General features: G+C 40.9%; 1 protein-coding gene across 4 annotated transcripts in view; it reads right to left on the reverse strand.

Moving 5' to 3' along the window:
• Positions 1–22,349, reverse strand: part of MOB3B (MOB kinase activator 3B) — an 88,747-nt gene extending 66,398 nt beyond the window's left edge. For 2 of the 4 annotated variants that reach the window (XM_054055256.1, XM_054055254.1), the window contains exon 1: positions 22,242–22,335. The gene's annotated coding sequence lies outside the window, so the exon portion shown is untranslated. Of the gene's footprint in view, positions 1–22,241 lie in introns of all 4 variants that reach the window. The other 2 variants (XM_054055255.1, XM_054055257.1) reach the window with 2 other exon arrangements.
• Positions 22,350–24,269: the final 1,920 nt, after the last annotated feature.

Consider the following 24,269-nt stretch of genomic DNA (forward strand, 5'->3'; position numbering starts at 1 on the left):
ATGTAATTTAATGAAGCAGGTTATATCTGAAGAGAGTTTACATGGATGTAATATGTAGGTGTTCTGGCCTACAGAGATATAAGAGGTTCCTTTCACATTCTATAGAATTCCTTCAAAGCTTGTACATTCAATATAACCTTCAGTTTTTCAAGAGACACACTGGTAGAGCCAGAATATATCCCTTTATTTCTAATACACATGTACATATCCAACACCCTTTAAGCCAAATGACATAATACCCTGCAGAACTCCACAGAACAGTTGTCATCTATGGCAGGCTGGACACATAAAACTTTTGCTTGCTGATAGCCGTCTCTGGATATACTGACTCATATTTCACCAGTGTGGCAAAGATACTTGTATCCAGACTGTGAAACTGCATACTCCATACCTGAACCGTGCCTTGCACAAAAGAGATTTCAACATACGGTTGCTAAAGAGTAAGGAGTAACCTTATATGTTTGCTTCTAGTCTGTCACATCCCTTTGTCATTAGAACTGTTAGATTAATTGCATGGTTTATTCCAGTATTGGGCAGATGTTACAGAACAGCTTCACTGAAAAAATAAAAAGAAACATTATGTCAAGCATTACGCTCCTTGTCTGTTTAAGACTGCATAATATTCTGGTTTCTAAGACATTATCAGATGAGTACAGTTAGTCTAAGGTGCCAATGGTGCACTGCAGCACTGCTCTTCTCATGAGCATTAAAATGTGAGGCTGCTGGAACAGATTCCAACAGTGCAGGCAAAAACCCAAAGAAGTGAATTTGTTCAGGAGCATTTTTTCCTTTGTGTGAAGGTATAATGAAATAGACTGAGGAAAGGGGACATCAGTGGGAAATACTAGGAATCGACTAATGGTTTCAAGCATCAGTATCCCTGAAAACTATAACCACTCTTACTGTCATCCTACTGCTCGCTTTGAGTTCAAATGCTAGCTTGCATACAGAAAGATCTTCAGGAATAAACTTTCAATATAAAAACATTCTCATTTATACCTGGTCTAAACAGAGACTAAGAACTCAGGCATGTTTGCTTCCCCAAGATGAAGGTAAAAAGGAACACAGAATAGCACAAAACTATACTGGTAAAGACTTAAATTTACCCTATGATTAATTAACACCACCTGAAAGTAAAACAGTATTTTTGTAGGTAAACATGGCCGCATTGAGGTTCTGATTTCAAATCTAGTTTCCATATCAGTTTTTGCAGACTAAGTATGCTAAGTTCTTCTTTGTTATCATACCTATACACATTCACTCATATTTAAAGATCAGAACTAAATACCCGCTACTAGTGCAGTATATTATTTCCGGAGGAAAACTATGATGACGACCCTCTGGAAGAAAAATAATAACCATTCCTTTTAGCTATTTTTATTAAAGGAAGAAACCACCTCTGGAAATACTCTACCTGTCAACCATGAAGTGCAAAGAGATGCTAAGGACATCCTGACTATGAAGCTTTAAAAGCCAATTCTTCATGAAGATTTAACATTTCAGAAAATGCACTCACAATTGTACCTTCCTACTACATTGTACTAAACAGGCCCACTAATGGTAATTCTGCCTCTTTCCTATCTAACATAAGGGTAAGAGACCAGTCTGGATGGCCAACAAAGATTTGGTCTTTCAGCATGAAAGATCAGGGAAATAATATACTTCTAGTATCTGATTTTTTTTGTGTGCTTCTCATCAAGTGCTTTTGAAAATAAATCATACAATCATAGAATAGCTAGGCTGGAAAAGACCTTTGAGATCACAGAATTCAGCCGTAACTGTCTGCTACTAAATCATATCACTAAGCATTTAATCTACCTGTTTTTTAAATACCCCCAGGGATGGTGACTCAACCACCTCCCTGGGCAGCCTGTTCCAGTGCCCGATCACCCTTTTGGTGTAGAAATTTTTCCTATGTTCAATCAGAACTTTCCCTAGCACAGCTTGAGGCCATTTCCTCATCCTATCACCTATCACCTGGTGATAAATCTTGCAACTTAGGAGTCCTAGACATGTTTGAAAAATAGCTTTCATATTAAAGGAAATATACTGGACCATTGTACATTCCTTCCTTTAGTTTAACTAATAAAATAAGACTAGCCTGTCTAGAGAGAAGCTCAGCTTTCATGATTAAAACCAGTACTGTGCTGAATTTAATACTAGTGCCTGATAGTGTTACTGCAGCAACAGAAACACAGTGACAAGCATAAATTTAAACCCCATAATTTACAAGTGTGAGGGCAATATGAACAATGCAGTAATATAATATCTATCAGCTTATTTTCCTGCATTGCTGAACACAAATCCATACTAAGAGCAGCTACTGGCCTTGCCTTAGAAATCTATTAATTACAATTAATAACTTAACAACTCCACTTTCTGAACCAAATATCAGGTTAAATAGCTTAACAACCAATCACACATATTAAATCAAATAATAAGAGCTGCAGACGCTCTCAGTTGTCTATCAGTAGCTTATTGAGTGGAAAACCTGAAGGCAGAATAAGGCAGCTCTGCGTCTGGACTAAAATGCCTAAAATGAGATAAATTCAGGAAGAGCTTAGAACTAAACTAGTATTGACCTTGTGATTTACAGGAACAACAAAATTCTAGCCAGGAAGACAATTTCATATGGAGCACAGCCTCATCATTTAAGCCACCTGACCTAGACAGCACTGATGCTTCATCACTCCATACACAGGAAACAAAAATGTTTTAGCTTTGTGGTTACCAGTTCAGTTCAGTCCTCAAAGTGTTGCTACACTATGCTCTCAGAGCATGAAAACCTGTGAGGCTTTCTGGCCCTTAGGAACATTCAGGTGTATCAGTACTCTCAGGCTAACCAACGCCCCTCTAATGCAGAACACTGGTGGCTCTGACACAGATAAATCCATCAGGAGAAAGTGCCACTGTCACTACCATGACTGAGAACGTGGCAAAACTTAAAAGCTTTCAGTTAAGCTGTGTGAGTTATTGCCATAGCAAAGTATATAAACCCAGAGAATTTATTTCTTCTGGGATAATGTGCAGGGTAGTGATAAGACACAGAGGGGTTACAGTTAGAACCTATGGGAAGGGAATCATCTGTTCAAATGCAGGTATTTCTGTTGTAGATTTTGACACATTTAGTTCTTGTCTAGACTCCCATTATAGTTAATGAAGAGAAACACGTGATTCATGATTCGTCTCATCCTAGACATTAAAAAATACATCACATACATCCAAATTCAAAATGCTCATCTCTTTCCTCTAACAATAAAGGCAGCCTAAAGGTAGTGAGCCCAGATGTGCAAGTTCACTGTAAACTGGAATCTGCGGATCCCATCCTTAACATTCCTTCGTGCCCTCATCAGTAGCATGTAATTGGAATACAGGCACACTCCTTTACCCATTTTTCTTCCACTGTCTTCACAGAAGCACAGCAATGCTTTTATGTAAAAATGTTTCTTTACTACATCCAAGGAAAGCATGATGTGACACAAGATATTTTTAGAAATTAATAATTAATATCTAAAATTGTGTTTTCACAAGAAAAAAGAAAAAAGACAGAGTAATACATCTCTATGGAATTTTAACACAGCAGTGTAGAAGTGCCTCTCATGACAGATGATATTGTTGCAACAGATTATGAAACCTAGTTTTCTCACACACACAACTTAAAATCTACAGGACAATCAGAAAGAAACCCCCAGTCCCTGACACTTTCTGTCTAGTCTCATTAGGTGCCTTAGGGCTTTAATGCAGGTGCTGTTGGCCTCATACATACTGCACTGTAACTTTGAAGTTACTCTTTTCCAGACTTACTCCTCTTAAATGCAAGGCAATTCCATTGACTCTATACACACACATATAAAATACAACAAAAAGTTCAGAAATGCAAGGAGATTTAGTCACTACCATGGCAGAGAGAAAGCCCTCCTCAATCTAACTTTGCTTGTAAATGTAACTTTACCTGTGAAGGTCTGTAACAACTTGAGCGTAAACATACTAGTGAGAACTCAGTAACAATTTTTAAGCAAGGCTGTTAGAAATCTGTTGAAAAAGTTTGACTCTCTTGGAAACACCAGATACTAACATAACTTTCTTGCTTCTTGCTAGATCCCCAGATCTTACCTATGCAAGGCAAATGACTACTAAATTCAAATGGTCTCAGATGGCTTCCACCCATGCCCTTACAAATACCTATTTGTATAATAGCATACCAGTCACCTTATTTTATTTTCATTGTAATGAATAGATTACCATAGGGCAGTAGGCATTAAATTAAAAGGCTCTAATGAGTTGAATTCAGAGTCTCAAGGTTAAATCCTTTATTTAATAAATCCTATGCACTCCCTATTATCATATGAAGCCTTCTGCTACAGCATAAATTAACCCTTTACACATACCTTTCTCTTAGAAGACCTCAAGCTAAGACAACCTTATAATTCTAACCAGTTTCTAGATGAGAACAGTGTTACAATAGACTTTGGAAAATAGAAGCTATCTTGGTGATGACTGGCACAACTCTCTCTCCAGGCCTTTACTGATACGGTAAGTTCCATTTTTTCATCATGTTGGTTTACAGTATGATGCAGAAGACAACACCTAGAAAAGAGGGTATCAGTTATTTGAGGTCATCATAGCAGACTCTTATCCATCATCCTGTGTGGTGTCTGCAGACTTTCTCAATGAAAAAAGCCAGCCTTGAGAATTTTAGAGGCTAGCTTTGCAGTTAACCTATCTGTTTGAGAGAAGGCTGCATGACATAGGATTCTCCCAGCTTATGCTCCAGTTTTACTAGTAAGAGATGGATCACTAATAACATTATTTGCAGTTCTGTCTGTAAAAGAGACCTGGCACTTGCATTTGGGTGACTGTATTTTGTAAAGCAGCACAAAGTAGGATTCAAGATTGTCTAAAGCAAAATGTCATAAGTAAAGTTCTTTTTCCTCCAATCCCCCATAAAAGACAGAGAAAAGCTGCCTAGGTATGCAGTCAGGAAGGAATGTAAAATTCCCAAGTATTTTGCAGGTAAAAATTTATTTTTGCTAATTCCTCTCTTATCAGGACACTAAGGAGGCTAAATCACACAACCCCTGTGCTATGTGCTACAAAGATCAGCTACAGTTTTTAGTAGCTCATTCTATTCTTCTAACTTTCTAAGATGCTTCAGAAGAGGGCTTTTCAGCCTAAGCATTTTGGTTGCGAGACAGTCTCTTAAAGGCAGTGTCAAATCAAGACTTTGTTCAGTGGAATGCCATCAGTATTCTACACGTGTAACATTTAATTTGAGGACTCTATAGACCCAACAGAGAAACAGTGCCCCTGCAATCAGACAAATTTGGTGGTGACATTGCAGAGACCAGTAAACTGGCACTAGAAAAACCTATGAGGTAAGAAGCCACACCTGCAAGCAGAATGAACTATACAACCCAAGAGGAACTTTCTTCTTTTATAATTCTTTAAAAGCCACTAACGTAATCAAGTTGTGTGTGGTGTCTTTTATCAATACAATAAACCTAAAATAAATCAGATTTTAAAAGTTTTATATTACTTTATTACTTTATTATAGTAGTAGAAGACCTGATTTTCAAATGGCTCCTCTCTCTGCTGCATTGTAAAAACACAAAATTCTTATCAAAACCAATCCCACTGTCTTTTTTTTGTAAAATATTTGCCTCGTCATATGCTTTGACAACAGCAGATGAAAGCAAGGAACACAAGAACAACTTGCCCAGGATCACACAGCAGGCCAATAGCAGACCGAGGAAGAAAACCATAGTCTCCTCATTTGGAATTGCCATCTGTTCATAAAGCTAGACTCCAAAGATGTTCTTGAGGTAGATTAGCACCTTGGCACCTCTGTTTGAACCTGCTCAATGAAACAACATATGTCCCAGTTTCCATCAGCTGATGCAATCCTCTCGATCTAATAGATTCACATTAGAAATGAAATAAATCTAGACTTTAAGATATAAGGAAAGTAGGTAGCACAAACTTGTCATCATCTTATCACTCAGGAAGTTTTTTTCTCCGAACTTACAGGAAATTGCATTGCTCTTAAAGTCTCAATGTCATTAAACTAGAATAGGCATGGTCATGATTATTAAAACTAGCAATTGCAATCTGCAAGCAGAGCAGAAAATAGTAGAAGTGGGAGGTACCAGCCCAAGTTATTGGAAAAAGTATGGACATGACTCATTAGATTTTTTGGGATGCAAGGAGGAGTAGAGGATGAGTTTTATTTACTTTGAGTTCAACTTTGCCTCTTGCACATACTCTAGTTAATCATCTAACTGCTTGACAGTCACCTCTTCTTCATTGTTTTGTTTCTTAGCTCTGAAATTCTACCAGTTTCCAAAGGAACAGCAATATTTTAGACTGAAGAGCTTTTATTAGACATTGTACGTCACTGTCTGGAAATTGTAAGTTCTCAGGAAGAAAAAGAAAAATAGTATCAAGAGTTAAACTTAGTTAATGAGAGAAAATGCAAAACCTCGAGGTTCCAAGGCCCAGAATCTCCTCTCCCGTTCCTGTGCCTCTTTCCAACGTAGTGCATCTGTCCATCAATCTGTGATTAACAGTGAACAGTTACTTATTGACCTTGGGAAACATAGAGTAAAGGCCTCTGTATGTTTGAACTTACTCAAGTGATTTCCATACATCTCCAACTTGTGTATAGGTTCAGACTTTACCGCTGTGAATAGTTTTCTTGTACCTCTGGATCAGGAGAAAGAAACACATCTCCTCCAAGCTGAATTATCACTACCCCATTGAAAGAAGAAAACAGGCCTTCATTTGCTAATAATATTTCTGGCAATGACAACCACAACAAAATTAAGGAGAAAAGAGTATTTTAATTCAGGATATTACATTTTTTAAGGCTCCATTAGAAATATCATGCATTATATTTATAAAGATATTACTTATGAGGACATCCTTATAAGAAATGATACTTCCTAGAAACAGTTTACCATTGATCTATACTCAAGATTCAAAGATATATGTGGTTATTCCATCCCAATTCTCTTTCAAGAGATGTAAAGACTTAATCCTTCCGCCTGAGTTCTGAGAAAAAAGAATGTCAGTGCTAAGTATTCAGTAGTGGGAGTTCCCTTTGTTCACACCTCATACTGGGAAAGAATAGGTGCATCATATAATTATTAGTTGCTTGGTAGTCAACAGCAGTTGTCAACACCCTTCCTGTGGAGCATTTTAAATTAAGCTGCTGCATAAACTACAGGGGAAAAAAAAAGAAAGAAACAAACAACAAACCACTCGCCAAGCTAACAAATGAATTCCCTTTGTGGATGAAATAACCTCTCTGCAATGTAAAGGTGGCCCAAACCAAGGAGATAAGATGGGCAGAAGACTTTGGACTGTGGAAGAATCCCAACCCACACAACTGCTATCCTAATGAATGACCCATCTGCAGTGCAAAACAGAACCCTACTGTTTACACTGAGGTCAATCCAGTCTGGAAAAACAAAATATTCCATTCTTGCTATAAAAACATTTCAGCAGTCCTGAAGTCTTGAAGTACTACATTAAACTGAAACCTGTTCAGAGCTCGGACAAGTATTAAAAAAGTAAAATTTCTATTTCATAAAACTAATTATTTTCCATTTCACTTTCATTTTCTTTTTCTAATGTCCAGATTGTGAACAGAAGAATAGGTATTATACTAACTGCACAGTTAGTATAAGTCTTGTCAGCAGACAAGGCTTCTATTTCAAACAAAGGCTTTCAGATCCAGAAGTGCCTTGTTTGGGTTAAAAAATAGAGGACACCCAGAAAAATCTTTTGCATTTTAAGCAATGACATAACAAGCAAGGAATGCAGTGTGGACTTGTTCGGTGCTTCTCTACCAGAAAGCCTTTTTGTTACTTTCTCACCTGTATCAACTGAATGAAAGTAATTCTTTTCCCTCCTTCTTAGACTGTCATGGTATAAACAATGATGCCATTTCTGCAAGAACTTCTCCTAACAGAACATTTCTAGTTTATTATTTTAGCTTGATGTAGCACTACAGGTGATCAAAATTGACACGCCTGCCAAAGCAGTGGTCCATCTTGGGGTTCATCTTGTGACACCCTGTGGTTTGGGACCTGTAGGAGAAATTTCAGTTACTTCACCTTTTCAACATAGAAGTGTTGCTGTGCTGGTTTTAGCTGGGATAAAGATAACTTCTTCATTGTAGCTAGTATGGGGCTATGTTTTGGATTCGTGCTGAAAACAGTGTTGATGATCTATGGATTTTTTAGTTATTGTTGAGTAGGGTTTACAAAGCGTAAAGGCTTTTTCTCCTCACAACACTCCACCAATGAGTAGGCTGGCGGCACACAAGAAGCTGAAAGGGGACACAGCCGGGACAGCTGACGCCAATTGACCAGAGGGATATTCCATGGCTATGATGCTCAGCACATAAAGATGGAGAAAGAAAGAGGAAGGAAAGGGGGGAAGTTTAGAGTGATGGCATTCGTCTTCCCAAGCAACATATATGATGAAGACATGCTTCCCTGGGTATGGCTGAACACTTGCCTTCCAATGGGAAGCAAAGAATGAATTCCTTGTTTTGCTTTGCTTACCTATGCAGCTTTTGCTTTACCAGTTAAACTGTCTTCATCTCATTCCATGAGTTTTCTCGCTTTTACTCACCTGATTTGCTCCCTCATCCCACCAGGGGAGGGAGTAAGTGAATGGCTGTGGGATGATTACTTGACTTGGGTTAAACCATGGCAGCTGCACGGCAGACAAATCCCACTGCATAAAGAGCAACCCGAAGGCATATTCATAATGAAATTCTTGTAGGCCCCTCAGTGTGTTCTCACATGATAGATGTGTATTTTACATCTGACAATAAAATACTGTTACTGGTTTGAATTCCTCTCTCTCCTCATTACTGCTAATATCCTACTCTAAATCTCTACAGAAGCAACAATGGCATTTAAGGAAGAAGCTTTAAAAAAGTTCACAGCTCTCAGGGTCTCCAGGTCAGGTTATTTTTCAGACAACTGCAGTACTGGACTACATGGGGACTAATTCACTGAATCCAGCTTTAGTTTTTCCAGGAGACCATCAGTCTCTTCAGAAACTTAACTTCACTGTTAGAAACAGGGTGAGGTGTGGGGCCCAGAGCTGCTTCTGCTTGCAGCATTCAACATTAACACAAACCAAAGCACTGACACACATCCATATAACTATGTTATTGTCCAGAGAAGGTGACTGCTAGACCTCTGAGGGTGAGGGTGTCACGGTTTGGTGAGTGTTAGTCACCATGCAATTTTGTTGAGTATGTTTATAGCACTGCAGCCCATTTTGGCACATGAACGTGCAAGTGTCCACACAGAAACCTGGCAACCTATACTCTTCATTCCATCTAGAGTTTTAAAGCTGTCGTTCATATGGGCTTTGAAATAAGCTTTATGGTGAAGCAGTTCACAGTTTCAGAACATCAACAGTTCCTGTGTTCAGATACTGTCCCAAACACTGCTCTGCCATGTGCTGAGCAGTTTCAAAATAAGCACTGGCATCAAATGCCTACACCACTGACTAACTGCATTGCATTAAAAAGCACATGTGCCAATTCACTACTTCCAAATGCAATCTGCTTACATACAGTCCAAACAATCTCTATTAAGCAAAGACTGAGAAAGTGCTTAGGAAACCCATCTACAAAATCCTAAGTAGCAAAGCACACAGTACAAATAGTTCTTCCCTTGAGAATGGAGTGAAAGGAGGTCACAAATCAGGCTCCATTAGCTCACAAAATAAAATTTTAAAAACTATAATCACATCTGGCACAGAGAGTTAGGTCTTCATCTCACCATGTCTGGGCAACTCTGCATAACTACTCAGTCAGTAGTCTTCCTACAGTCATCCTGCATTGTTCAAGATATTTCGTACATACAAACTGCCGTGATGAAACACAAAGGATTTGTCAGCAACTCAAAGAAATTTTCATTACATCAGAAGAGTAAGTGACCAGAAATACTGTTATTTGTTATCATGAGATGACACAGGATAGTCTACAGAATCATTGTATGCATATTCTGTAAAGTGGAATAGTATTAATGCATGCTTGTGGCCTTTAATACTCATGCAGGCTAACAAGCAACACAGATTTGTATCCATGTCCGAAAGAGTGAAGTCTGTTGCACACACAGAGTGGTCAGAAATCTCAAGTTAGGTTGGTGATGTTCCCAGCTTTTTATTAATTTGGTTTTAAATGGCTTTGCTCCATTCTACATTCTGCAGCCAGTCTCAATATCAAGTATTAGAAGCGAGCACCTGAGACACTTTGCAATATAGCTAATGCTCCCTTCTCCTGCAAAACGCGAACCGTGGATGTCACAATAAGACAAGATTACATGACTGCTTCAGGTTGCCTTCTACACAGCACAAGGTCCTAAATTCAAAATACAAAGTTTCCAGCCTCTTCGCGTCATGGCTCTTTTTAAAAAGGTCTGAACATAAAGAGACCTGATCCAAATTGTTGGCACCGCTCTAAAAGCTAAGAAAATAATTGTTTTTTCTCAGAGGCCTGACCACCTAAGATCAGCAAATCAGATCATCCAAGCCTAAATATATCACCTCAATTGATCTGAAGTATGTCTGCTGATGACAGCAGGTCCAGCACTCATGCTAACAGCCGTGTTCTTCTGGCCATCCCTATGTGCCAGCATTAGTTCTACTCTGATTAGCCAGTTCAAGGTAGAAAAGCAGGCAACAAACTGTCCTTCCTGCCCCCACCTCTCTCAGGAAAGGGAAGGGGATTGTCTTTTCAGTCACATTAGCTTCCCAAGTTGAAACTGTCCTAACACCAAACAGAAGAGAGGCAGGACCAACTCTTTGTGTAGAAGCGAACTATTAGATAAATTCAACTGTGTGTGGTAAAACTTCATACTAATCTCAACATCAGCTACGTCCATTAGAGGTTTGCTCCCAAGAGTAATATGACTGACAAAGATCTCTAAAAACATATGCAGCATGAAACATTTCCTCTGCAACCGGAGGTAAACAAGTTGGCTGGGTGGAGCTTTCCCTATCATGTCTATTGGACTCTGTGATTCAGACCTAAGGGTTTCTCACATCTGAGAGAAGAAATATAGTGATGTTTGCAATCTTCCCAGAAAGAAAGAAATGCTGCTCAGCAGGAAAACTAAGTGTGTCTTTCTCCTGTAACCCAGTCTGGCGTTTTCATTTCATATTTTACCACACACTGACTAGTACAAATGAGAAAGCGTTAGGAATGTTGTATCTCCTATCACTGTCGGAAATGCTTTCATGACCGCTATTTTACTGGTGGCCAAAAAAAATTTTGACCCTCTTACAGAAGAACGAACAATAATGCTAGTCTAACTGTTTGTCACAATTGATTGCAAGCATATGAGAACACTAGAGTCACAATAATCTAACACAAAAAATATGACACTGCACTCAGGTGGAAATTCCCTTGGAAAGCCAAAAAGCCTTTGTAGGGTATTCTACCTTTGTTTTACTGGTAGGGTGCGACTTCTCGATTTTCTCCATGGCAGATACTGCAATAAAGATCAATATTTTCTTCTTATCCTTGCAAGCGTTCCTTCACTTGTACAGACCTCAACAGCACAAATGAGGTGAGATGCGTACTTTATAAGCACCTAGATGATACTATGGTTTTCCCACTGGAACTGCTGGTTGTTGGCTGAGAGAAAACTACTGTAATTTGGTAGGGCAGGCAGAATCCAGCGGCCCAACAGAGGTAAGGCTGCCGCAGCTCTGTGTCCCCAGGTCTAACCAGTAGTGAGGCTGAGCATGCAGTCCCAGTAGGCATATATGCAAATATATGTATAGCACATACATACATATAAACATGATCAGATCAACTCAGGCAGACACAGAGAAGTCACAGGAATACCAACATCTTCTTCCTGATACACTCTCTTGCTAAGCAGGATCGAGATCTGCTAATACATATTCATGTATGTACAAAGTGAACCCCTCCGGCAACTTTGGCTCAGTCATACCATCTGCCTTGGAGCTGTCTCTGGATTCTGGCACCTGGACGTATGGTCCACTAAGCCTTCAGCCCCATTCTACTTGCTGGTATGGACCCCCCCCCGCGTATGTGCGTACACACACATAACAGACCTCCACAGTAGATAATAGTATCATTTGGTTGGTGAAGACCTTTGAGGTCATCAAGTCCAACCATACCTGCCAACTTCTAAACCATGTCCCTGAGCACCTCATCTACCTGTCTTTTAACTACCTTCAGGGATGGTAACTCAACTACATCCGTGGGCAGCCTGTTCCAAAACGTTTCAGTTAGGAATTTCTTCTGGAAATCTAATGATGATATCACGATGGTCAGATGGCCAGGACTCCCTTGGTCCCCCCAGTAGCCACCTCCTCCTGGGGTGTAACCCTCAATGACAGACACACATATAGCTCTCAGGCCACTCTATCCGCTTACTGGATAGTGTAGCTTGATATTCTTTAGCACTCATACGCCCTATTGCATACCCTCACTCACTGTAGTCACTGGCACCACAGAAATGCAGACGCCTGACTCCTGGTCCCAGTGCAGCTGCTGGCCCTTAAGCCCAGTCATTCTGGTCTCTCCATTTGCTGGTACCAACGACACAGAGGCCCTCCAACCTGTGGTCTGCCTCTAAGTGCCAGCCCTAAGACTCCATACTCACACACACCTACATAACAGTCAATCACCCAGGAAAATACTTTAGACTAAGAGTTTATCACAAAGAACGGACATACTGATGTTCAGGCCCAGGACACAACTAGAGAAATGTATTGATCAGCTGCTGTTTACACACGACCAGTGCTTTTTTATTCCTTCATCCCTCTATTTCCACATACTTGTTCCTTCCCAGAAAACCCAGATCTGACCCTTTCCCTACCTTTGGTTCTTCCCCTAAACATTCCATAACAGGTGCTGTGGAATCCTGAAATGCTCTTCCTGTAATGTGTCCCCTAGCTATAGGCAGCTATCACCAGCAGTAAGGTGCTACAGCGTTGACTCATCTTGATGTGTTTCTCTCCCAGGCCATGGGGAATGATGTTGCCTCACAACAATCCTTCCTCAGAGTCCTTAATTTAGGTGCCTGTCTGCCACTGTGTCCCTGGGCTCCTCTGGAATTGTGGAGATGTGCTTTTGTTGGGTTGATGGCTCCTCGAAGCAGCAGGGACAACTGTTATTCAGGCTGCCTCACCTGTCAGTCTCCCTCTGCCCTATATTTCGGGGTGCATGAATGTTTTTAACATATTAACTAACAGTTGATCACTGTCACTCCTTAAGCAAGCAAATAGGATAATATTGAGTGAAACAGACAATTCAGAAACTGAAGTAGCTTCTCTGCTAGAAACCCACATCATCTAGATTCAAAACTGATTTGCATTTATCAGGCCTCAGACATATTTTTTTCCCCCTTTTCTTCAGTATTTCTCAAGTTTCCAGTAGACAATCTTGATACAGAGCCTGAGTGAAGCTGTATAACACTCCCAAGGCACGTAGTAACTAGATATATCTACCTTGTAGAGATGCAGTTAAAATACAGGAAAACTTTGACACTATGAACCTAGGCATCATCTAGGTCGATTCAGATCTAGGATCTCAGTTCTACTCAGTTGACTCCTAGTCCTTGTACTAGATTTGTTGCTGCAACTTTGGCCTCTGAATTTTGCTTTCAGTTTTCACCTGAGCCACAAAATTTTCAACTTCTCAGCTTCTTTGGCACAAAACAGGATCCACACTTCAAAAAAATTTCTTTAGCCTTCCCTAAAGCATGACAGCCTCTGTTAGTAGAACAAGAAGAAATTTTGACACTCACACTTGATACAGACAGACAAAGCCTGTAATGGAGTGATTTCTTAGATTATTATTATTTAAAACAAACATACATATTCTATGTCACTAGAGAAAAAATGGTTCTTCCATTGATTCTGGGTCCCTTGACCCTACTCCAGAGAGCAGTTTAAGAGGAAAGAATGTAATGCAAAGCTTAGAAAAGCCCAAAGCATGGAAACAAAAGCATGGATTCATAGCTCCTGATTCACTCATTCAAGCTAGTCTTCTCACTCCCACAACAAAAGCTTTTCTATGTTTGCAGAAATAATCAGTCTGAAAAATAAAGAATTGCTCTTATATATACATAAAAGCATGCTTTCCTTTACTACTCTAAAACTTTAGGCTCTAAAACTTTATCAAGTGATAAAGTAGAAGAAATCTTCTCAGAACAGTGAAGTATCAAAGACTAGAGAAAAATGTATCTGTCTTAAGACTTGTTTATACTTGTTTTGCCAACACAGCAATAGCAGCATATGCCCCTAATGAGTCAATGTTTCTCTAATAAAATTTAAACCACTTCCCAAACAAAAATGTTTGTCTTACCAAAAAAGACATTTTTTTCTAAATCAATAAAATTACATCTTGCTTACAGTGCAGATCTACATATCTATTAGCTGGCAGTGTGATTATTTTTCAGTCTTTGCCAACTTAAGCATAAAAGTAAAATCTCAGTGTAAAGCAAGACTGACTGTTCTAGTCAGAATGCGAGAAGATGAAGTGCACTTCCCAGATTCTAAACTAATCTGCTAATCAGTTCATGTCATGTTGCCAGATTGGCCACCTTACTCTTTTTTTGATTAAATACCTTATCACTGTCTACAACTACTTAAAAGGATGTTGCAGAGAGGTGGGTGTCCGTCTCTCCTCCCAGGTGATAGGCGATAGGATGAGAGGGAACTGCCTCAAGTTGTGCCAGGGGAGGTTCAGATTAGACATTAGGAAAAATTTCTTCATCAAAAGGGTAACTGGACCCTGGAACAGGCTGCCCAGGGAGGTGTTTAAGTCACATTCCCTAGAGGTATTTAAAAGACCGATAGATAAATTGCTTAGGGATATGATTTACTGTGGTGGACAGGTATGCTTGTTCTCTATGAACACAAAGGTTTTTTCCAACCTAGCGATTCTCTGATTCTTTGCACAATAAGAAAAGTTTTGTAGTCTTTCCACAGAACATTCCAATTGTATTACGACCTGAAACTCTTGCATTTGGACACTGCATAGATTTTACTTTTGCACAATTTCGCTAGTGCAGAAAATTGTATGAGGTGCAGACATGAATTAGGAAGACGGACCTGCCTGGAGTCCTGTATGCTACAAAGATCTTAATTTACAAAATGGATGAGAATTTAACATGACCTAGATCTTCTGAAACTCAAAATTCATGACAGGTAGAGCTTCTGAGCTGGAAAAGTCAATTTCCAACTTTAAAATTTACTATGCAAGTAGACTCATTTCTATATCCCATGGGGATATAAATCCCATCTTTCTATACAGTATATTCAATAACTACAACATGGACTTTCAGGATATGTTGGTTCACAATGCTGTATAAAAAATGCTATATCCATTCTATTTGTTTTGAGTTCATAAGCAGACAAGATTAATCTGAAAATGTTTACTATATGGACACAGATGCAAACAAATTTCTTCTACTCCCTTCCCACCTTTCTTCCCCTCATGACTCCAAAGAGTGCGTCAAGTCACCATATTCATACCACAGGTCTCAGTACCATTCTCTGTAAATTAGAAGACTGGATGGGTACTGATATGGATATTTTTTTTGCCATCTCAGATTTCTAAGCATATCTGATTCCTAAAATATGATTATCATAAATGCAATGTATTAAATCAGAATGAAAGAGGGAAAAAAATCAAAATATTTCTGTGATTATATGGAACTGGGGGGAGAAAAAGGGAATATTCCAAAGAGAAAAAAATTCAATGTGCTGTTACCATTATCTGAGGACAGAATCTCAATAGTTTGGCTGAGAAGTCTGAGCAGTGGACAGCAAATTTAGTCTCATGTCTTTCCTTTACTTGAACAGAACATACTTTTCAAAATCCTTTCATATTTTGGAAAAAAAAAAAATAGAAAAAACAACACTAATTCTGGATGTAGCAATTTAATGGAATGGTGTTATTATTCCTGGTCCCAGGAATTCAACAACAGGATAGTTACAACTGCCTAATTTTAGGCATCTAACTTAGACATTGAGCTAAGAAGATCAGGCCACCCACTTCACTCTCACGTGTTCCCATTTTAAAGGCAGAGAGGGAGGACTGAATGGGTTTCAAACTCCTGAATACATCTATATCCAACCACCAATTTAAAAGCTCAGTTCTTTAACTGGTTATATAAGGAGCATAAGATTTGGCACATAGTTAATGTTAAATTCCCCAACAACCTCAATCTCTGGATTCTCCATTTTATTAATTTAAACACTTTGCAACTACATTGACACCACAGTGATGGTTGATGGCAGCAAAATACATCCAAGTGCATTTAATTCTGATTTATTATTTGTTATCATTTAATTTACTGCTTTTAATCTGTGGTTACTATGGGGAATTAACATAGCCCAATTCTGGAAACACAACGTAAGGAAGCTACTGAACCAAAGCCCATGAACTTGAGGTTTCCCTATGCACGATGCATCATGCAAGACGATGTCAAGTTGTATCTATGTACCCTTACCTACACCGGATACACTTCTCTTTGTTCAAATGTGCACTTGGATTTCAGGCTCTGAAAAGGCGAGAGTCAGCATAGACTTCAGCACAAATGGACACAACTTCATGCATCCTACTGGATTCCATAAATGCTTCATGGAATCACAGCAGGTTTTGGTTCAGTAATAACAGCACCATGAGCAAAAGCCCATCCTGGGACAACGGAAAAATTCACTTCCTTCAGCTGCTCTTCCTGGGGCCTGCCTTCATGAATCCCAAGCAGACACACCTATGAACTTAGGTGTGTTTTATTGTCACAAATTTTTTTTTGAAGCAGGGAAATAGAGACTGTAAAGCCATACACTCATTAGGGGTATCCAAGTGAGCTTAAGTGACCATTGTCAGCTAAGCATTTATAGGGAACAGCCATTTAAGAAACGCCTATGCTGACTTTCTGCAAAAAATCTTTGCTGTACAAGTTAACTATATCATACAGAAGAAAAAAGATGTTACTGTTTTTACATTTCCCATCTGGAATTCAGTGTTAACCCTCAATGAAAATACATAAGCAACGTACCCATTCCTGTGGAAAGAGTTATACTGCCTGGAACTGAATACGGTCTTCTACTATTTGAAGTCAACTTTAAATCTCGACCTTTTTGCTTACAGGAGTATTTAGAAATGAAGTGCTGTACCTTTCTATGTACAGTATTTTTCTATGATACATTCTACGCTATGATTGTTACATGTAACTTTTACAATTAAACTTTTTGTAACTTTTGTAACTTTTTATGATAACTGTAACTGCAGACACAAAGAAACAAACCAATGTCTGTTCAAGTTTTTTCAGATTGTTGTTTTTGATACCCTGGTGGATACACAGTGCTTCAGTATCTACCTTATCAAGCCATCTATTACCATTGTCAGTGGGTGCTTCTCTACAGCAACAAAGGGAAAAAAGACACTAAAATGGTATTTTAAGACTCTTACACCTTAGAGAATCTTAAGAGATTCTAAGACTCACATTAGAGTCCTAGAAGAGATTCAAAGTCACTTAACGTTTCCTTTAAGAAACTGACTGTTTCAAGATCCTCTAAATGGACAGTTTCTTGACAATTTAAAAGTAGACGTTCACATTTTTCAGGGTAGCACCATCTGAAATGCTCACTTCTAGCATTTGTACCACGTTGTATTAGTCAATGAAAGGTTGGACCACTTTGAAATACAAAGAGTTATGAGATTGAAAAGACAAATTGCAGTTCTCCCAAGACTTAAAACTGGAGTGGAATGCATTACCAAAGGGTGAGAAATAAATTAGAAATTCATTTTTTACAGACCTCAGCCACATCACTTTTAGAGCACCACCCAGTCAAGAGCTGTTCAGCACACCCTCCAGTCCTTGATTTAGAAACTGCACCCATCTATCTGCTAGCATTTGTTTTAAAAATTGACAACTGCATAATTATGACATATTTTCATTTTTTTGTATCCCAAATGGTATTAAGTGTAAAATTACAAAAACAAAAATCCCAAACTAATGCTGACTACAGTGGGAAAGACTTGCCTTTAGGGTACGAGAGGATCTGCACATTTCTAAACACAGAATTTGCTACTGTCTTTCCACATTAGAAATCTGCACCTTTTGATAGCACGAGGGTATGTTCAATCTTCATACAAAATCTCCCTTTTTTCCCCTGATTGTATTGATGCAGTAAGGGAACACCCTCAACAGCAAAAGCAGCAGATATTTCATCTTACATCTGAACACAGATTTCCTAGAGCAAATAGATCTTGTGAAGTCTTTACTAGAGAGCCCCCTGCTCTTAAAAAGTTTGTTTCCATGAATCTATTTGATTAGCCCTTTTTATCTTTTTGGGGTAAACCACACTGAAGCTATTGTTCACAAGAAAAGTTTGCACCCTCTGTTCCTCCCTTCCCCATTTTCCAATCCCACATTCTTGTCCTGCTCTAACACTTGTTGAACCTTTACCTGAGGAAACAGGAAATTATCCAAACAAAACAAATAAACAAAATCCATGCTTTTGTTGCAAGGTAAACATTTAAAGGAAAGCAGGGAAGAATGCCCAACTTTATTAGAACCAGCACAAAAGAGAAAGGGTAGTGTGGCATCAACACTGCATTACAGCCACAGGAAAGCAGGGAGTAAAACCTCTTCTTCTCTTGTTATCTGGTCCAAATCTCCTTAAAGAAGCCTCTCAGCTAATCTGTGTACAACGACTGTTAAATCTTCAGCCACTCCCACAGTTCAGTCATATGGTTTTGTCATACAATACACAAATGTGTTAATTACCCATCACCAAAGAAGTTTAAAGCAGTAGTAAGATGGTAATTTCTCTGGAAATAAATTTAATTGTACAGTAGTTAGCATTAAAATTCTAGTTATGTCTCACTTGTTTCACCATTTCTTCATCTTACCACATAGATCTAAGTCCCTGGGGCAGAAGAGGCTGACAAGACTCATATCTACCAAAGGTACAACTGAAGCATCTAACCTTGAGATAACATCCTAAAGCAGAAGAATGGAAATAACATTGTGGTTTGTCTCTAAACTACTCTGTCTGAGATTTCAGACCCGAGTCATGATAAAGACCGAATATTAAACAAAGAACAGTACCACATTTTTCCCCATAACATTTTTAAACAACTGCTAATCCAAGTGTCTCTGTGATCCATGCTCCCGTGGAACTTGGCCCTCTCTGCTTCTCTTGGTTTCTGTTCCAGAATATGAGTACCTTCCTCGGGGATCTCAAAGAACTCTGAGTACTTTGCTGGCAGCTGATAAAGAAACATTTATTATGAGAGAAATATCAGCAAAGGAGCTGAAGCAATTTGGTCCAGTCCCAAGTTTCACATCACTTACTATTAGGCTCTAAGCAGCACCAGCTACTGCACTAGCACTGTGGCAAATAACGCTAAATCATCATTCCAGGCTGCTTGATGCCAAACAGTATCAAGCTATTTTGCATTCATGTCCTTTTGCTCTTCAATGCCTTCTGGAACTTAGTAGTGCTTGACTGTACCCTGTCTACCAGTGTTCCTCTTCTTTCTATCCTATGCTCCTCTTTGACAGGTGCATAATCTCTGTTACAAAAGAACAGTTTATTTCCTTTTTCCAGGAATGCTCTGTTCTCTACCTCACAGAGGGGAGAAACAAAATCATCACAAACATACGTTCACTCAGAAGAGTCTGCAAATCTTAGAACAACGTGCTTTGTTATGTTGTGTCATGGTTTAGCCCAAACCCAGCTAATTTTGGCAGCTAAAACCATGTAATTGAGCTCCCAAATCTGACACCACCACCCCTTAACTCCCAGAGATAGGGGAATGGAAAATGAGAGGAAAAAAACTTGTGAGTTGGAAACTAAAACTACAGTTTTAATGAAATTATATTAATAGTAATAACAATGATGAAAATAATTAGAAAGTAATAAAATATAAACAAATATATGACATTGTGCCCTCATCCCACTTCTCAATGACTATATATCACCAAAAATACTGCAGAGTAGATATGAGCAAATGGGTCCATGGCTAGGAGGGAACTGAGCTCAGGAACTGGATTCAGGAATGCACGGATCTGGGATCAGCAGCCATGGACAGAGAAGGTCTTCACTGGACACTGATCATCGCAAAAAAAGTATAGAGACTCTCATAATCTCTCATTTTTACTGAGCATGATCCTTATGGGATGGAATACTCCGTTGATCAGTTTAAGATCACCTGTCCTGTTTGCTTCTCATTGCAGGTGTGGCCCTTTTCCTGCCAGCATAAGGATAGCCTTGGTTGATATAGAAATAAGTATAAGCATTGGCCCTTTTGCATACCAATGCCTTGTGTGGAGGGCATCACTCGTAAGGAGCAGCTCTGTCTCAAAAACATGCAGGTAGCTTTCAGAGAATGAAGTTACTTAGAGCAACCCTGTTAAAGTTGCAAAATTGACTCTAATTTAGCTCAAACCAGAACATTGTGGAGGAGAGGGCCATAAACTCTCCAATCTCAGAAGACTATCTTGCAGATCTTCTCATCAACATCCCTCAATAGATACTAATCACATCTGTGTGTAAAAATACAATTGGAGAATAGAAACAATCCTGTTGCCTATATAAGAAATTACCACAATCTGCGCAGGGGTGGGAAGAATCCTCAACCATCCTGTATCCATCTGATAATCATACAGGTAAAATGTTCTTGCTTTAGCTTGGTTTAGGGCATGCCCCTGCATCAATCACAACATTTTGTTTATGGCAGCTGCCCACAACCAGCCCCAGAACAGGTTGATCTGACCATCAAGTGGGAGCAAGAAGGCCTCTACATCTTTAAATGGCACTGGGACAAATTGCCCAGGGAGGTGGTTGAGTCCCCATCCCTGGAGGTATTTAAAAGGTAGGTGGATGAGATGCTCAGGGGCATGGTTTAGTGGTTGTAACGAATGGTTGGACTCGATGAGCCTGGAGGTCTTTTCCAACCTAGTGATTCTGTGAAATGCCAGCTGGCAGAAAAAACAATGATCTGCAGGGCCATTCAGGTGCAAGCAGGACTCTCCAGGAGCCCCTGCCAACCAGAAGCACTCTGTGCTTGCATTGTAGTTGTTCTCTTCTAAGCCAACAGTGCACACTTCCAGGGTTTGTCGGTTCTTGCACCAGCAATTTTTCATATCTCCATAACAAGCCCTGGGTCAGGCTCTGAGAGACCGCTTGCAGGCTGTGACATTGATGCTGGAAAGGCTTGCAGAGATTTCAAATCTTGTGTTTCACTGGTGAACAAGGAGTTTAACACAAACTGTTCTTCATTGAGCAACCTTATGAACTAAAAGCAAACTCCCGCATCTTGAGCCTGTCTCTTCACAGCTAAAAGACCTGGGCAGAGCAGCTGCACGACAAGTTTCTTCATCCAACACTAACTTCATCCCAAACACTAAGAGAAGTGCAGCAATACCGCCGTTTTCAATGGACTGCGCCTCAGCGTTTGCCATAGCAGAAGGCAAACTCTGAGCCTGCGGAGCTGAGGCTCCCATCCCTTTGCTCAGCACACGTAGAATAGGACCAGCAGTCAGGGCTCCGGACCTCACCTCCCTGTGTCGGAGTACGGGAAAGGCAGCAGGACGAGCAGGCTGGGTAGGAGACACCTTGCTGGGTTTGAATAAACAGGGTTGAAGGGGGAAAAACAATCCAAACCCAAGACTAACAACTTACGGGCCTTCTCCTTTCTGTCTTTAACCCGGGGCAGGAGTCGCCTTGCACCATGCCTGGATGTGCCTGGATCCCGACAGCTTCAGGCAACCGTGCGGCAACAGGTCTGCAGAACCAGACGGCTCCCTGAGCAAGACCCAGCAAACCCCTGGAGCTCAGGGGGGAAAGCACGGAGCCGCCGACCTTCCAAGGCGGAGCGGGAAAGCCCTTGGGGAAAAGGCACCTTCGCCCGGGCTGCGGGCCAGCCGGCGGGGGTACCCTGGGAGCCAGGAGCTCCCGTCCCCTTGCACGGAGCCCACCTGCCGCTTCGGACAGGATAGGGTAGGATAGGGTGAGACAGGATAGGAGAGGGTGGGAGAGGGAGAGAGGAAGATGCTCCCACCGCGGCGCTGGAAGGAGACGGTAGCGGGGCGGGGGGAGGACGGCACTTCCATTGGGGCTGAGCGGGACGGCGCAGCGCTGGGACACTGACCTCCCGCACTCACAGAGACCGCCCCAGATCCGACCCACTGCATCCCGCTGTGCTTTACCTGCGCCCCTCCGGGCGGGTTCCCCTCCGCGCAGTCTGGACCGCGACCCTCAGTGGCGGGCGCGGCGCTGCCAACTGCGCGCTGCCGGCCGAGCGCCCCCTGTCGGCCGCGGACGCAGCGGCACCGCCCGCCCCCGGGAACGCCCCGCCGCCTTAGCGCATCGGCGCGGGCCGGGGCTGCGGTGTCTGCCCCGCGGGGAGCGGAGCGGCGGCGCTCGCCTCGCGCCTTTATCAGCCGAGGGCACTTGGGGTGTATGTAAGCCACGGCGCTTATGGGACGAGGCTGGTTCGCAGCTGTTTGTACAGCTTGGTCAGCCTTTGGATTTATTGATTTGATTGTCTAGGTGGCAAAACCAAAAGCTCAAACCCTCTCCCAAGTGCCCACGTTCTCCTATCTGACTAGATATATGCACCTTAGGAAAAATCTCTTTCGTTCCAACAAAGACTTCAGGGTCATACGCCTTCCCCTCTGACCTATCTTTCCCACTGACAATGAAAGGGGAAAAAAGAGAGGAGGGGGAAGAGCAGAGGTTAACAGCAGAGACACATTTCAGTGCCACTCAACTCAGAATAAAATTGCTCTATGCCCAACTCTTTATTCTTCTACTAAGAATATTCTACCAACATACAAAGAATGTTCTACCAACATGCCAAGAATATTCTGTATGAGTATAAACTGGAGAGGGGCAGGTTAAGACTGGACATTGGGAAGAATTTCTTCACTGCGAGGGTGGTGAGGCACTGGCCCAAGTTGCCCAGGGAACCTGTGGCTGCCCCATCCCTGGAAGTGCTCAAGGCCAGGTAGGATGGGGCCTCGGGCAGCCTGATCCAGTGGGATGTCCCTGCTCATGGCAGGGGGGGTGCAACTAGGTGATCTTTAAGGTCCCTTCCAACCTTAACTGTCCTATGATTCTATAATCCTTGAAAAATTTCAAACTCAAATGCTGACCAAAATCCTGTTTTCACCGAGACTGGGTTAACAGAAATCAAATACCCCTGTTTTCAAGCAGTAGAAGCCCATGAGAAACCATCTTCCCAACCAAAGGTGTAAGACAAAGAATAGTGTGAAGCTGAAGGTATTCTTTTTGAGAACAAGAACTGCGTGGCAAGCATTGACAACTGTCCCTGGGGACTGGTCAGTCTCTCCTCTAGAGGAATCCTGTCTCAGAAGGCATGGGAAAAGAGGCTGCCCTCTTCACAGGTTTGTGGAAGGTTGGATCAAACAAACAAAGTTTGTTGAAGACTGACTTTCCTGTTGTGAAAGGCAAAGAAAGGTGGCCTCTTTTTCCCTGCAAGGCACCATACCATCACAGAAGGACCCAACTTGTGTCTCTCTGCTAATGGGAAATGGAGTGTGGAGGCAAATCCCATGTTGCACAGGTAACGCATAACCTCAACTGGACTGAGGGAAAGGCTGAATGTGTGGTCTCTTGGGTAAGAGCTTGGCTTATGAACTACTGTTTGCTAAACCAGAGAAGAAAAGTTGAATGGGTTACGAAGAAGCTGCCAGCAGTTTGTGGTTGGGGGAGGATGAATGACTTAGAGGGAAACACCACATTGTGACTGTCTAATCGTTCCTTTGAAACATATGCAAATAAAGATAGTGGGAGCAACTTTGTACCTGTCACAAACACAGCAAGAACAGCCTGAGAAGTGACCCTTTTCCAAACCACTTTTTAGTTTAAGTGTGGTAGCAATTACACGTTTCTCACAGAGCTATCTGACCAAATAGCAGTAGAAATAACCTTCCTTCTGATAACTGAATATGTTTAAGTGACCATTAGAACTGCTTTTTGTCTCGTTACCAATTCTCTGCTTTCAGGCAGTAAGTCAGTTGTTTCTTTTTCCTGAGCTGAAGCCTGGTGTGACATTGACTTTACTAAATCCCATATCCGTATGTAGGAAATTGAAGATGTGAAATAAGTGCACAGAGAGTTTGTGGGATTAAATCCCTAAAAAGGAATAGGTAAAAAAAGCAAAAATGTCACACTCAAGATTTCCTAAAGTGTTTGGAAAGACTTAAACAGGA

Source organism: Cuculus canorus, chromosome Z (assembly GCF_017976375.1).
Source record: "Cuculus canorus isolate bCucCan1 chromosome Z, bCucCan1.pri, whole genome shotgun sequence".
NCBI lineage: Eukaryota > Metazoa > Chordata > Aves > Cuculiformes > Cuculidae > Cuculus > Cuculus canorus.